General features: G+C 42.2%; 1 non-coding gene across 1 annotated transcript; it reads left to right on the forward strand.

Annotated features, from left to right (window-relative positions):
- The first annotated feature begins 7646 nt into the window (after positions 1-7646).
- On the forward strand, positions 7647-7782 carry LOC125169381 (U4 spliceosomal RNA). Its single transcript, XR_007153673.1, has one exon. It is a non-coding gene; the product is annotated as a U4 spliceosomal RNA (small nuclear RNA).
- The last annotated feature ends 2151 nt before the right edge of the window (positions 7783-9933 follow it).

Genomic DNA, 9933 nt, shown 5'->3' on the forward strand with positions numbered 1-9933 from the left:
CTTTTTTTTTTTTTTTTTTTTTTTTTTTTAGTATATATAAAATTAGGTTACGTGTACTGTTTTCCATCTTGGAAACTTCTTTCTTTCTTTCTTTCTTTCTTTCTTTCTTTCTTTTTTCCAGTCCATATAGATTTAACTCATGTGCTATATAGTTTTTACTTAGCAAGGATATACCATTGTTGGTACAACCATTCCTATTCTCTTACCAGTGGATATAGCAGATATTGAAGGTTCACTAAATTAAAACCTATTCCTAGGGGCGCCTGGGTGGCTCAGTCGGTTAAGCAGCCGTCTTCGGCTCGGGTCATGATCTCGCAGTCTGTGAGTTTGAGCCCTCTGTGCTGACAGCTCAGAGCCTGGAGCCTGTTCCAGATTCTGTGTCTCCCTCTCTCTGACCCTCCCCTGTTCATGCTCTGTCTCTCCCTGTCTCAAAAATAAATAAATATTAAAAAAAAAACCAAAACTATTCCTAAACCATTTCTTCCTTGCCTACTTCCCTAGAGACTAGGAAGTCAAATATTTATTTTCCCAGCTACTTTGCAATATTTTATACGCTAGTATAAAAATATACTAACAGGGTGCCTGGGTGGCTCAGTCACTTAAGCGTCTGACTCTTGATTTCGGCACAGGTTGTGATCTCACAGTTTGTGAGTTTGAGCCCCACATCAGACTCTGTGCTGGCAGTGCGTAGCCTGCTTTGGATTCTCTCTCTGCCCCTCCCCTGCTTGCTCTCTCTCTCAAAATAAATTTAAAAAAAAAATAAAAAACTTTGGGGTGAGTGGGTGGCTCAATTGGTTAAGCATCTGACTTCGGCTCAGGTCACGGTCTCACAGTTCGTGAGTTCGAGCCCCACATCGGGCTCTGTGCTGATAGCTCAGAGCCTGAAGCCTGCTTCGGATTCTGTGTCTCCCTCTCTGTTCCTCCCCCTCTCACTCTCTCCTCTCTCTCAAAAATCAGTGAACATAAAAAAAATAAAAAATAAAAAAACTTAAACAAAAATACTAGCAAGACTTTTAATTTTTGCCCATCTGGTTTGCTCAGTAATTTTCACTTCTCTGATAACCAGTTAGTGTAAATATTTTCTCCTATATATATTAGCCATTTATCTTTCTTCTGTGAATTGCCTGTCAATATCCTTTTGTTGGGTTATTTTTTCATATTGATGAGGAGGATCTCTTTATATAAACTTACCTTTTAATCCTTTGCATGTTACATATGGCACAAATATTTTCTTCAAATCTATCACCTGACTTTTAATTTCATTAATGATGCTTTTTTTCCGTATGCCTCTTTTATGGCTCAAGGTATTACATGGTGCATAAGAAGGCTTCTCCACACCAAGATTATTTTTATTTAATTTTTTTTTTAATTTTTTTTTTCAACGTTTATTTATTTATTTGGGACAGAGAGAGACAGAGCATGAACGGGGGAGGGGCAGAGAGAGAGGGAGACACAGAATCGGAAACAGGCTCCAGGCTCCGAGCCATCAGCCCAGAGCCTGACGCGGGGCTCGAACTCACGGACCACGAGATCGTGACCTGGCTGAAGTCGGATGCTTAACCGACTGCGCCACCCAGGCGCCCCATCCACACCAAGATTATTTTTAAAAAATCTTTCCTTCAGGGCGCCTAGGTGGCTCAGTCGGTTAAGCGTCTGGCTTCAGCCAGGTCACGATCTCGCGGTCCGTGAGTTCGAGCCCCGCGTCGGGCTCTGGGCTGATGGCTCAGAGCCTGGAGCCTGTTTCCGATTCTGTGTCTCCCTCTCTCTCTGCCTCTCCCCCATTCATGCTCTGTCTCTCTCTGTTCCCAAAATAAATAAATGTTGGAAAAAAAAAATAAATAAAAAATCTTTCCTTCAAATATTTTTATAATTTTTTTCTCCATCCAGCTTTCACTTATATTGTGGATGATGTGACATAAGACTCTACATTAATTCTTTTCAAATGGATAGCCAATTATTTCAACATCATTGATTTGAACAGTCCATCTTTTCCCACTGATTCGAAATGCCTAGTTTATTATAAATGACGCTCCCACATACACATGAGTCTGTTCTTGAATCTTCACACCATACCTCTGGCAACTACAGAGGAACACTGCTCACGTGTCCCTTCAAGAGAGCCTGGTGTGAGAAGTGTTGTTGGCCGACAGTCTCTGGCTGCCACACCTCCAAGATCTACTATGATGTTTCCACTGAAACCACCCTCCCTCTAGACTGTTCCCAATGACTGAGCATGGCAGGGGTACTAGAGATAGAACAGTTCTGTCTAAAATGAGGCTCTTCTAATGGGCAGTCTTTGGAGCTCGAGATTGGCCTGGCTGAGATTTTCTTAGAATTGTATTATAGTCTGCGGCTCTTCCTACCCAATCCTCCTTCCTTCCCTCTCTCCTTGCATGGGTATTAGACCGAAATTGTGGTTTGAAGGCCCTACTTCTCCCTTGTGTCTTTCACAGGCATTTCTCCCAAATGAATCTCTTACACATCTTTTTTTTTTTAATGTTTATTTATTTTTGAAAGAGAGAGAGTGCGAACAGGGGAGGGGCAGAGAGAGGGAGAGAAAGAATCTCCGCGCTGTCAGTGCGGGGCCCGATGAGGAGCTGGAACTCACCAGTTGTGAGATCATGACCTGAACTGAAACCAAGAGTCAGACTCTTAACCGACTGAGCCACCCAGGCGCCCCAAATCTCTTACACTTCTTTTTTTTTTTAATTTTTTTTTTCAACGTTTATTTATTTTTGGGACAGAGAGAGACAGAGCATGAACGGGCAAAGGGCAGAGAGAGAGGGAGACACAGAATCGGAAACAGGCTCCAGGCTCTGAGCCATCAGCCCAGAGCCTGATGCGGGGCTCGAACTCACGGTCTTACACTTCTAATTCCAGAGGACCTGACCTGATACAGTCCAATAAGTCAAGTTTTCTATTCCTATGCCAATATCACACTGCTTTATGCTTTATTTTATAGCTTTATGTCTATTTCATTGTCTCATACGTGGTACTAAATGAGTAAATATTTGTGTAGTGCTCAGAATACTGCCTGACATAACTGGGTGGCTTAGTTGGTTGAGTTTCTGACTCACAGTTTCAGCTCAGGTCATGATTTCAGAGTCGTGGGATCCAGCCCTGTGTCACACTGAGCTTGGAGCCTGCTTGAGATTCTCTCTCTCTCTGCCCCCTCCCCCACCCTCCCTCTCCCTCTTTCTCTAAAACAAAAAGAAGGGGCGCCTGGGTGGCGCAGTCGGTTAAGCGTCCGACTTCAGCCAGGTCACAATCTCGCGGCCCGTGAGTTCGAGCCCCGCGTCAGGCTCTGGGCTGATGGCTCAGAGCCTGGAGCCTGTTTCCGATTCTGTGTCTCCCTCTCTCTCTGCCCCTCCCCCGCTCATGCTCTGTCTCTCTCTGTCCCAAAAATAAATAAATGTTGAAAAAAAAAATTAAAAAAAAAAAACAAAAACAAAAAGAATAGTGCCTGACATCTAATAAGAACCACATGTATTTGATAAATAAAAACAAATATAGAAATTCCTTCTCACTGCTTTTTTCTTTCTAAACGTTGGCTACATTTAGGGACTTTTTCAGATGAACCTTAGAGTAAACTTCTTAAGTTCCAAAAATATCCATATTGGGGTTTTGACTAGGATTGCATTACTAATCATTAAAAATATTTTTTTTTAGAAATGAAATACAGAGTTTGGACAAGATGTACAAAAATATGAGATTCTGCTTCTGAAAATATAAAAAAGAGTCAAAGAGATCAGGTTTTGTTAAATATTTTTTAAATCTTTATTTATTTTTGAGAGAGAGAGAGACTCAGAGTGCAAGCAGGAGAGGAACAGAGAAAGGAGACACAGAATCTGAAGCAGGCTCCAGGCTCCGAGCCATCCAGCACAGAGCCTGATGTGGGGCAAAACTCACGAACCGTGAGTTCATGGCCCGAGCTGAAGTCAGACACTTAAATGACTGAGCCACTCTGGCTCCCCAAGATCAGGGGTTTAATATTGATTTGGAAGAATGATTAATAGGAGAAGGGAGGTGAGGGAAAAAGAAAACAGAAAAAAAGCAAAATGTTGACTTTAGTTTTAGGAATGTCCAATTTAAACAGCTGGTAGGAAAACCAAAAGAAAATATCCAGTAAAAAGCCTAGAAATATAGATATGAAATGTCTCTAAAAATTTTTTTTCTTATTTGATTGTTAATATTTATATATTTTAAGGGGAAGTGGCACTGGGCAGAGAGAGAGAGAGAATCCTAACCAGGCTCTGTGCTGAGCAGAGGCTCCATCTCACGACTGTGAGATCATGACCTGAGCTGAAATCAAGAGGCAGACGTTTAACCTACTGAGCCACCCATGTGCCCCAACTGTTGTTCTTATTTTTTTTATTAATTTTTTTTAAATTTACACCCAAATTAGCATATAGTGCAACAATGATTTCAGGAGTAGATTCCTTAATGCCCCTTACCCATTTAGCCCATCCCCCCCTCCCACAAAGCTTCCAGTAACCCTCTGTTTGTTCTACACACACACACACACACACCCCCCACATCTTCTTTATCCACTCACCCATCGATGGACATTTGGGCTCTTTCCATACTTTGGCTATTGTTGATAGTGCTGCTATAAACATGGGGGTGCATGTGTCCCTTCAAAACAGCATACCTGTATCCCTTGGATAAATACCTAGTAGTGAGATTGCTGGGTCGTAGGGTAGTTCTATTTTTAGTTTTTTCAGGAACCTCCATACTGTTTTCTTTTTTTTTCAATATATGAAATTTATTGTCAAATTGGTTTCCATACAACACCCAGTGCTCATCCCAAAAGGTGCCCTCCTCAATACCCATCACCCACCCTCCCCTCCCTCCCACCCCCATCAACCCTCAGTTTGTTCTCAGTTTTTAAGAGTCTCTTATGCTTTGGCTCTCTCCCACTCTAACCTCTTTTTTTTTTCTCCATACTGTTTTCCAGAGTGGCTGCATCAGCTTGCATTTCCCCCAAAATTTTTTAATTTATTTAATTTTTAAATTTATTTTGAGAGAGAGAGAGAGGGAGAGAGAGACAGGGTGCGAGGAGAGGACGGGCAGAAAAAGAGGGAGACACAGAATCTGAAGCAGCCTCTAGGCTCTGAGCTGTCAGCATAGAGCCCGATGCGGGGCTTGAACCCATGAGCCGGGAGATCGTGACCTGAGCTGAAGTTGGATGCTCAACCGACTGAGCCACCCAGGTGCCCCCAGATTTGAAATGTCTTAATGAGGGGCGCCTGGGTGGCGCAGTCGGTTAAGCGTCCGACTTCAGCCAGGTCACGATCTCGTGGTCCGTGAGTTCGAGCCCCGCGTCGGGCTCTGGGCTGATGGCTCAGAGCCTGGAGCCTGTTTCCGATTCTGTGTCTCCCTCTCTCTCTCTGCCCCTCCCCCGTTCATGCTCTGTCTCTCTCTGTCCCAAAAATAAAATAAAATAAACGTTAAAAAAAAAAAAAAGAAATGTCTTAATGAAGGAAGCAAGATCTGGAATATATCCCATCCTCCACCACCTGGGAGGCAACTTTACATGGTTACTGAAAACAGAGTGGGGACTGATAGGTCTGTGTTTAAACTCCCACTCAGCCCTTCACTTGCTGTGACACCTTTAATAATTCACCTAATCCTGCTGAAGCTCAGTTCCTTATCTGCAAAATGAGGACAAACATGAAGATTAAAATGATGTACGTATCGCTCTTGGCACCATGCCTGGCACGTTGATAATGCCTGGAGTGCACAACTGTGAGAGGCCCACCCGGCATCTAGGGGATGGAGACCAGGAATGCTGCTAAACATCCTGCAATACACCAGACAGCTCCCCCACAACCGAGGATTATCTGGCCCAACATATCACTAGTGCCAAGGTTGAGAACCATAAGTTAATAGCAAAGACTAGCTAGAGGCCCGGCCAGGGCCTATGGTGTGAAAAGGGAAGGATACCATGAGCATCACATCTCCATCCTTGCTTGTTTCGGAAAGGCTGAGCATACTCCCCAGGTCTCAGGAAAAGTGCCCAGAACACACATACTTCCTCCAGTATCTCACAAAATACTGAGATCCCACAGTATCCCTCAGGATCCCACAGGATCCTTCAGTATCCCACAAAATAGTCACAAAATCCCCTGGGTGGAGCCCAGGGATCCACTAGCCTGACACAAAATACTTCCATACATGGTGCTATTTGTTAAGTAAACACAGCGTCGTATTTCTTGATCCAAAAGGATTTTTATAGTGTCATTCACTTTATAATGGTGTGTTAAACTCTACATATCAATTTCATGCTCCTTTTTGTAATGCTGGCTTTATTTCACAATAAGAATTTTTTGAGAGAAAAAAGTAAACAGACCTTATGACGTGGTGAGATTTGGTTTGGGGGCTTTTTATCTTTTCTATTGAGTATATTGTAAGGTAACAAATCATACACAAGATAAGAAACTTTCAACCTTGATTATCTGATGACAGTCACTAAAACACCAACTACTCTTAAAGAAAGAAATGGTAAAATAAATGTATGTGTAAATATATTTAAGTCATAAACATACATGTTTAAAATAAATGTATAACTTATTTTTTATGCCAAAATGCTATGTAGTTCAACTATAGATATTTTTTTCCAGATTATGAAATCTGAATCACAATAACCTCTGACTTTTTTTTTTTAGGTTTATTTATTTTGAGAGAGAGAGAGAGCAAGCAGAGGAGGGGCAGAGAGAAGGAAAGAGAGGATCCCAAGCAGGCTCCATGCTCCCAGCGCAGAGCCTGATGTAAGGCTCAAACTCAAGGACCATGAGATCATGACCTGAAGTGAAGCCAAGAGTCCAATACTTAACCGACTGAGCCACCCAGGTGCTCCCTTCTGACTTTTATTATAACACTTTACTCTTCACATATTCTTTTTTTTTTAATTTTTTAAATGTTTATTTATTTCTGAGACAGAGAGAGACAGAGCATGAGTGGGGGAGGGGCAGAGAGAGGGGGAGACACGGAATCCAAAGCAGGCTCCGGGCTCTGAGCTGTCAGCACAGAGCCTGATGCAGGGCTCGAACTCACAAATGGTGAGATCATGACCTGAGCAGAAGTCAGTCGCTCAACTGTCTGAGCCACCCAGGCGCCCCATACTCTTCACATATTCTTAGTCTTCTAGGTTCAGTACTCATAGATCATAAATCATATACCACAGTCGTCTTTCAAAAATTAAAAAGGACACTATCAAGAGGGCGAAAAGATACCACACAGAATGGAGAAAATACTTACAAATCAAATATCTGATAAGTGATTCATATCCAGAATCTATAAAGAACAATTACAACTCAACACTAGCACAACAACAACAAAAACAAAGAAAAACACCACCCAATTCAAAAATGGGCAAAGGACTTCATGAATAGACATATCTCCAAAGAAGATACACAAATGGTCCCTAAGCACATGAAAGGATGCTCAACATCGTCACTCATTAGAGAAATATAAATCAAAACCATATGAGATATCACTTTACACTCATTAGGATAGCTTTTATTAACAAGACAAAACAAGTGTGACAAGGATGCGAAGAAATTGTACCTTGTACATTGCTCACGAGAATGTAAAATGGTGCAGCCGCTGTGTTGCAGTTTGGTGGTTCTTTAAAAAGTTAAACAAGCTTTGCGCAGTGGCAGTATCGTAGCCAATGAGGTTTATCCGAGGCGCGATTATTGCTAATTGAAAACTTTTCCCTAAAAAGTTAAACATACAAGTACTGTATCGTACAGCAAATCAACTTCTAGGTATATACCTCCCCAAAAAGCAAAGACACACACTCAACCAGATAGATACATGTTCAGATACCAGATAGATACCAACGTTCATAGCAGCATTATTCACAATAGCCAAAAGGTGGAAATAAGACAGGTTCCACCAGCAGATGAATGGATAAACACAAGGTGGTATATATTAATAATGTCATGTTATTTAGCCTTAAAAAGGAGGGAAATTCTGCTACATGCTCCAACATGGGTGACTCTTGAACACGTTATCTAAGTGAAATAAGCCAGGTACAAATGGACAAATAGTGTATGATTCCACTCCTATGAGGTACCTAGAGTGAGTACATTCTTACAGACAGAAGGTTGAAGCTATTGTTTGTTGGGTACAGACGTTCTGTTTGGGATGATGAAAAAGTTCTGGAAATGGATGGTGGTGATGTTTGTGCAAACATAATGAATGTACTTAATGCCACCCATCAACTTAAAACGGTTAAAATGGTAAATTTTATGTATATTTTAATACACAAAACCACAAGGAAATGGATTTCAGTTTTTAAACAAATGGAAAAATACAGGAAACAGAAGGTCAGGATAAAAAGGCAGATAGTGTCACAAGACTGAGACAGGACACTATGAGTTCCTCAGTCTTCCCAGGATCACTATCATTCTGGGGCTTTTTGCCTCTTTCCTGACAGCCTCCCAGAACTCCTGTGGACTGGCTGGCTTTTTGGACCAAAGTTAGCTTGTTCATCCTCATCCACATCCAGCCTGGAAATGACACCTGCTATGACCTCTGAAATTTCACCATTAATTTCTTTAGATGAGTACCAATTACCATCTTCTTCCTTCCCCACACTCTTACCCTGTGCCCCTGAGTCTCATTTTTGTTTTCGGTCATTTGTGGGGGCAAAAAGATCCTTTCATCCCTGAGAAATAAAAATGCCACAATTCTAAATTGGTTGTGGTGAGCAAAAAGAAGATAAAAGTGACACTTTTAGACATAGAGCCAAAGCTTAAAACAGAGGAACATTTACTGTGTGACCCAGTCCATCCACTCCTAACTATGTATCTGAAAGACATGAAAGCATATACCCATACAAAAACCTATATATGAGTGTTCATAGCAAACTTATTTGTAATAGCATGAAACTAGCAATAGCCTGAATTTCCATCAGAAGGTGAATGGATAAGTAAATTTTGGTGCATCGACACAAAGGAGTACTACTGAGCAACGTTGGATACACACACGTGGACGAATCTCAAAATAATCATGCCGAGGGGCGCCTGGGTGGCTCAGTCGGTTGAGCGTCCGACTTCGGCTCGGGTCATGACCTCACGGTTCGTGAGTTCGAGCCCCGCGTCAGGTTCTGTGTTGACAGCTCAGAGCCTGGAGCCTGCTTCACATTCTGTGTCTCCCTCTCTCTCTGTGCCACACCCCCCCACCCCCGCCCGCTCATGCTCTGTCTCTCTGTCAAAATAAATGAACGTTAAAAAATTTTTTAAAAAAATAGAAAAAAAAAATCATGCCGAGTGAAAGAAGCCAGAGGGAAAAAAATAAATATCATATGATCCCATTCATGCAACATTCCCCAACATGCAAACTGACCTAGGGTGACAGAAAGCATATCAGTAGTCTCGAGACAAGAGTGGAGGGGGGAGCAGGTTAAAAGGTATGAGGACGTTTGTGGAGATGGTGAATATGTTCGTTGCCTTGGTTGTGGTGATAGTTTCACAGGTGTCTACACATATCAAAACTCAACAAATTCCACACTTCAAAAATGCAGCTTATTGTTTTTTAAAAAGAGAGTGAGAGAGAAACAGAGCACAAACCCAGACAAAAGGTCCTCCTTCCTCTTCAATATTCTTGAATGCAAGGCTGGAATGCACAGATGCAAAACAGACACAAAAGGCCCTGCTGCTCTCACTCACATGCACACGCTAACGCGCGTTTCCTTTACAGTATTTCTGAGTCGTGTCCCTTTCCATTCCCACAGCCACTGGTCTGGTCTAAGCCCTCCTTCCCCACTGTCAGGGGAAGGACACCTAGCCTTACCCTCAATCCAACAGGGGCTGCCAGAATAACCTTGACAAAAGACACCTCCAACCACATGATCCCCCAAATCCAAATGTGGACACACATGCCTGAAAAACCAAAGGTTATAAAATGAAATGTTAGAGGTGA

Source organism: Prionailurus viverrinus, chromosome B3 (genome assembly GCF_022837055.1).
Source record: "Prionailurus viverrinus isolate Anna chromosome B3, UM_Priviv_1.0, whole genome shotgun sequence".
In the NCBI taxonomy this organism is placed as follows: domain Eukaryota; kingdom Metazoa; phylum Chordata; class Mammalia; order Carnivora; family Felidae; genus Prionailurus; species Prionailurus viverrinus.